The following is a 6742-nucleotide window of genomic DNA, read 5'->3' on the forward strand; positions in this document are numbered from 1 at the left end:
AAAAAAAAAAAAAAAAGATGCTTATACATTTTTTGCCCCCTTCCCTTGGACCCTCTCCATAGACCCTATATATTATCCTCTGCAAGAATGGCCGTCCCTCACTCCAGCGACACAGAGAGAGACGCTGGGATTATCCATACTTACCTTTCTTAGTCCTCGATATATCCCTGCGTGACTTAGCCTCTTCAAATCCTCCTAAGCCTCATGTACCTATAGGCCCATGGTCGTTGTATAATTTAATAACATTATTGGTATTGTTTAATAAAACTATAACGCTTTATTTATTTTCAGAAAATAAATTCAATTACATGTGGAAAAAGATTTTAAATAAATTAGATTATACAGAGTAATGGAGAGGGAGAATATTTCACAACTGAAAATGGGTAATAAGTATCTGAAAATCTTCGGCCAGCCGAGGCATTTACAATTACGACGATAGGACCTTACGGAAAATTAAATTCTTAAATGATTTTGTTCTTTAAATTCATTCAATACTCCACAGCACAGCGTTTTCCCACAAATTGTAAAACATAGTTTGCTAATAACCAACACAAAATCGTTTTAGAAATATATTTACCAAGAAAATCCTTCATTGAAAAAAAAATAATTTGAAAGAAAAACTACTAAGGAAATAAACCTATCTTATACTTATATTTCTTCTAAGAGACATGATGTTATTGCTTATCTCCTTAAACATATTAGTGGACTGTTAGTGATGTCTATAAAAGATAATGAAACTTGGTATAGTAATCAGGTACCTTTCACAACTGAACGAAACTCGAGACTCTTCTGAAAAAAATATTAATAAACTTTAAGAAGTGCAGATATAAAACCTTTCTGTATTGTGACATTCACAGTTAAATGGGGCAATATATGAATATATACGGCAAAGAGCCGTAGCGTTTAAAATAAGGCACCCGGCTATTATTATAGGTTTTATTATTTTTTATTGACATCATAAACAATTCATTTATATGGTTTATTTATTTATAATTCAATTATATGAAAGAACATTCCGTCCTCAGAAGAAATACTAGCATGAAGTTTTTTTTTTTATTCTAATGTTTTTAGTTCTTCACCTGTCAACACTTAACATTTTAATCAAAAAACCCAATCTTTTAAGGAGGTTCCGCAGTATGATGAAATATTATTTCAATAATTTAAGCTCAGGAGATATTACTGAGTAACTTGAGACATTGAACTTTAAAATCGATTGTGAAGTTCTCAAATTAGAGCTCAAAGAAACATGCGGGAAGATTCAACACTATTTTGAGGTGGAATTGTTACAAAAGAATGACCAGATCTAAGTGAAAAATTTAAGCCATCAAACTTCAAAAAAGGATGAGCTGTTGGCTTAAAAATTGTAACAAACCAAATAATGATCAGGTTATGTGACATCCCTAAACACATTACCCTCCTTTTGGCTTCACCGTAGCCGGCTAAAAATCCCTTTCCATTCAAAATTCGAGAATTAAGTGCGTCAGAGAAGAATTGGGAAGGTCACAAAGTCGACTTAACTGACAAAAGAAACTCCGTTTATCATAATAGTTCGAGGCTAGTGAGAAAAAGAAAGTGACTCGTTTCATACTAATATTTGGGCACATAAAATGAACGCCTGTCATCTCAAAGGCAATGGAATGTTTACCTGAATTTTATGTGTCCGAAATAAAACATATTATCAATTGATCCTTAAATGCCTTCTAGATAAAGGTTTAACTCAATAACTCGAAACTCGAAAGATCGATGCAATAACTCGATAATAAAATCGATTCTCCCATGCATTAGTAGATAAATTGTAACTCCTTAACCCCAATACAAGACAACAAAAATCGACATAAAATTTACGATAGAATGAACTCCTAGATTCTTATAATTCCAATTTGCAGTGATGGGAGATAAATCGATGTTTTCTTCTTCTTCAATATTTGAGGCTTCATAAATATCTCGGTTCAATAAGAAAGATACTATTACCACACAATCGAACAGTAATAAAAACGAAACTCTGACCATGAAATATATGACTTAGACCAGAGACGAGATATAAATCAAGTTCTTATGAAATATCTTTCACAACCGTTTATATGGTAGTACTAGCAATTTTCTCCATTTTAGGGCACCACATACTGAAGGTATGATGGTCCATCAATCTAAATAGATAGATAGATAGATAGACGGCGACAAGCGCCATAAATATACAATATACATAGAATGCTGTTACTGGCTGGGCTCTATTTCCTCCGAATTTCTAGAAGTCTCCCTCCATCTAAGCCATTCCTATTCAGACCTATGAGTTACAATTCTCACCATCATAATGCACATAAATATCACTTCATATTCCAGATAAGAGTCGTTCTAGATAGTAGTAGAACAGAGTTTCAAAGGATACTCTAGGAGACAAGATAAACATAGCAACTTGTAGGAGCTTTACACAGCATGTCATAGACCTCATATAATTATATAATCCTCTCCTCATATAATTGAAGTACAATCATACACCCCCAGTTCGAATCCGGGTGGGCAGAAAATTGTTTTCTGTTATACTGTAGCCGTGAGTCAACTCCTGTGGGTTCTTGGAGCCCTCCTGGGGTCCACCCAGCCTCTTTAATTGGGTAAAAATCTGGCAGTCGAGTGCGATTCTGACCAAATCACCTCCTTGCACAACCGTTGGTCTAGTAACAGTACTTCTTTACAAAGTACTGAATCCTTAATCCTTCATGGCTTGTAGTGGTACAGATTTAATTTAATAATCTAACACCACGATGCTGTCGTATTTTTGAAAGTTTGGTAAGAAGACATCCAATTTTGTTTGTATTGACAGGTTACTGCTCGTGTCCTCTCTCCAAATACTTCAGAGCCACATTCATTCAATTTTAATCAACACTATAAAATGAGTCAATGGTAACAGCGTTGGGTTAATTTGTAATTAAATGTTCTAATTAAAATTTAATGGAAAAATAACAAATAGGTTGATTTGACTAAATTTATTGACCTAGGCAGAATATTTTTTTTTATTCCACCAAAAGTTTTTAATTATTGGATGTGAGGTGTAAATTAACAATTAAGATTGTCGTTGACGGTGGCCAGGTCAGAATTTAAAGTAATAATAAGGAATGTTTAAGAATGAACAGGAGTGCAAATTATTTGATTTAAAAAATAAAAACGGTCACGAAAAAGTGAGAAGAACATGTATAAATCAATTTTTATTAAACTCGAAAACTTTAAATAGGCAATATTCCAAAAATTTGAAAATCTCTAAACATCGACTTACCAAGTTTTGACTATATATCTTCTATAGAGCTATGATGAAGCTAATACGTCATGTAATTATCGTAACAATTAATACACAGGACGGATCTGTCGTGATAAAGAAGTTATCTGGAGCAGACGGCGACAGTTCAGTGACTCTGACGATCAGTGACGGGGAACTTTACAGCCAGTATCAGCCCTTATCTCGCCTCATAAGGCCCACTTACTGGGGCATTACCTCAGTCATTTGCCTCCTTCAGCCGCTGGATTACCTTAATGGCAGATATTTTATCTATAATAGCAATTTTGACTTTCAATATTCTTGAATCGGTGACACATTATACCAAGTGGAATAACTAAGAAAAAAGAAGTTCCAATCATTAGATGGTAAAAAAAAAAAATATATATATATATATAAGAAGATGGTAAGTGTTCCGGAAAAAAAAAAAAAAAAAAAAAAAAAAAAAAATAGTTTTCAACTATTTAATATCCGACGTTTCGCCCCACTTTGCAGTGCTTCATCAAGGCTTAATGGTTTAACCTATCGGTTTGAGTAGCCCTGATCAAGCCCTGCAATGTGGAGCAAAATACGGATATTAAATAGTTAAAAACTATTTTTTTTTCTTTTTTGATAGCAGCCCTGACCATCTTCTTATATTTAAAGTAATACGGTCAAATATATATTCAAATGTAAAGAATATGTTCAAAGATTTCGGAGTTCACTTGGTCTTTTTATGCTGTTAAAAAAAGATGTACAATCTCTGAACTTTTGAAGTTTTACGGCCAAATACAAATGTGAAAAAAAAAAGTTATTGGATAATGCGAAGATCCAATTTGAGACTTCAAAACGTACTTTAAACTAAAAAATATTTGCTTACAACCTAAATAAAATTTAAATCTAATACCCATTACCTAAGTAAAGAAAGTGAAATTTTATAGTTTTGAAAAGAAAACAATATTTGTCAAGTGCCGACAGACGCAATCAGCAATTGCAAAAGTTGACTTAATGAAGTTGGAATGGTACAGAAATTTAGGATTTCGCCCCTCCTCCACTCAATGAAGTTTTGTAGCAACGTGTACGTTTATGATTTAAAATTATTGTACATGATTCCCAGAAAGCGGAAACAAGAAATTCTCATTCAATGGGTCCAAACCCAACAAAAGTACGCTTCATATCTCAGGGTAAAATTAAACAAACACCTGTAAACACTATTGAAATCTTTATTTTTGAATTTGATCGCGTTTAGACTCATTTTATGGAGAGTACGAAATGGAAGTAAAAGAAAGTTACAGTATTGTGGGAATGTGCAAGGTGGGTGTATTTTATGTAATGAGAGGTGGGTCAGTTCGTCTGACCACTCAAATCCTATGCACATCATGCCCTGGCGGAAAGATTGTGATTGAAGACGTGTATACATGTATACCATAAAACGAATTTTCAATTTTTTTTTAAATAAATAAATTACATTCTTATCTACGCCATGTAACATTAAGAACCAAGGTTGGGTAAATCGCGTGATTTCTCAGTTGATACGATAAAACAAGTTAAAAAAAAAAAATCGTTTTTCCAAACTTTTAATTTGTAATAACCACCTTCATTCACTCATGTCTTGAATATTTCTAATTCAAAAATTTATTAAATCCGGCAAGACGGATGAAAGAATCAGGAAGGATAAGCGCAAATATACAAACGTACAGACGAGATTTTGTAACGTCTTCCAACTTCACTTGACACGTCTTTTATGGAGATATTTTCTTTTACACTACGTTTATCGATATCACTATCTATAAAATTCCTTTGTTTTCTTGTTGGTTGGATACCATCATCACTATCATTACTAACATCTTCTGCTCGAATATTTATTTTGTTAAATCTGTCTGTATGAATTCCTATCAGAAATTCGTCTTCACTGCTGCTTCCATCACGCGACCCACTGGTTTTTGGTTTTAAAAAAAGTAATGATTTTATAATCATTACTTTAATGATAATAAAGAAATTAACCAGTAGTAAGTTCCAAACCATTCCTTTATCCTTATTATTTTTTTTTTTTTTGTTAATGCTATAATGAACTAAAGAAAAAAAAATTTCTTTATTATCTAATCAAGTTATGAATCCATTGAACCATACTCGCATTCCTTTATTCCACTAATCCTACATATTGCTCAACGTATTAGAGAAGTGTATAGTCCGTCGTGAATGTTTATAGCATTTTTTTTCCTATGTGAAACCGATTGATTTATTATGCATCTTGATATTTTTAACATATTTTGATCTGTTTTTGTGTCATTTTAATAGAAAACTAAAGGAAAACATGCAGAGAGAAAGAAATACTTTATTCATTCATTCTGCTCAAATACATCGGGTTACTACATTACACAGCATACTGATCAATCCGTGACTGGACAAATATAAGTTACATATTTTTACATGATATAATATAATAGAAAGATAGCATTTTTTTTTCACAGTTTTTTTTTTTTTACTTTTCTTTTACAATTAATACCAGTCTACAAACTAACTACAAGTTTTTCGATGTATTTCTTTTTTTTCTTGCCTTTCTATTTCACAACCCCTATTTCATTTGATCAACAAATTCCCCTATATAACAAATATTAAAATTTAAAAAAAATTGTAGTGGAATATGTTAATTCTCCATAATTGCTAATAAACTTTTAAGTTCCCCCAGCGGGGACAACTGCGTGATATGCTAGACTTACGTTGTCCGAGGGGACATTTGAGGAAATGCGATAATAGAGTGCAAAGGGTTCATTATAAATGAAGAATTCTTGAAAATGATGTAATAACTAAATATATAAAACATTTAAAGTCCCATGTTAGAGAAAATGTTAAGACTTCAACTCCAAACCGTTTTCCCAAACGATTAAAAATAAATAAATTTTTAAGCAAAGTATAGTTAAAAGTTTAACAGCGTGTCATCTTATAGTCCCACGAAAATTGATTTTACACAATGGGGGAAAATTCATAAGCTTTCACAAACACTGACAAATTGCTTCCAAATTTTACACAAATTACTGTTTTATTGGCCAATAGACTAGATGGAGCACTTTAAAGTGCCATTTGCCCTTTATAAGAAAGACTAAGTGGCGAGAGTGGGCCAGACATCGATGACGAAACTGAAGCAATAGAAGGACCCGAGTAAATATTTGAGCGACATCCAAGGCTCCAGAACCCTCAGCCAACCTCAACTTCTCAACTCCTCAATCCTACCTGTTACCGCCGCATGAGTTTTCTTTGAGGATGTCGTCGTTAGAGGATAGAAGAAAGTAAGGTTTTACATATGTGTGGGTAATACATACATGTAATTCAAATTTGCAGGATAAAAATTTCAAATTGTAGCATAAATACTAAAAAAATCCTCAATCTATCAAGTGTATGATAATTAAAATTGGTCCACTCTTCTTTAATGTAATAAATTTTAATTAAACGATTTTCATTTTAATGATGATTTAATAGTTGACAGTCTATATATATATA

The 6742-nt window shown here is 32.5% G+C and overlaps 1 protein-coding gene across 1 annotated transcript in view; it reads right to left on the reverse strand.

Annotated features, from left to right (window-relative positions):
* Positions 1-6742, reverse strand: part of LOC106681324 (midasin) — a 416397-nt gene that overhangs the window by 153288 nt on the left and 256367 nt on the right. The window lies entirely within an intron of this gene.

The sequence above is a fragment of the Halyomorpha halys genome, unplaced genomic scaffold (assembly GCF_000696795.3).
Source record: "Halyomorpha halys isolate HHAL.00 unplaced genomic scaffold, Hhal_1.1 Scaffold327.1, whole genome shotgun sequence".
Classification (NCBI taxonomy): domain Eukaryota; kingdom Metazoa; phylum Arthropoda; class Insecta; order Hemiptera; family Pentatomidae; genus Halyomorpha; species Halyomorpha halys.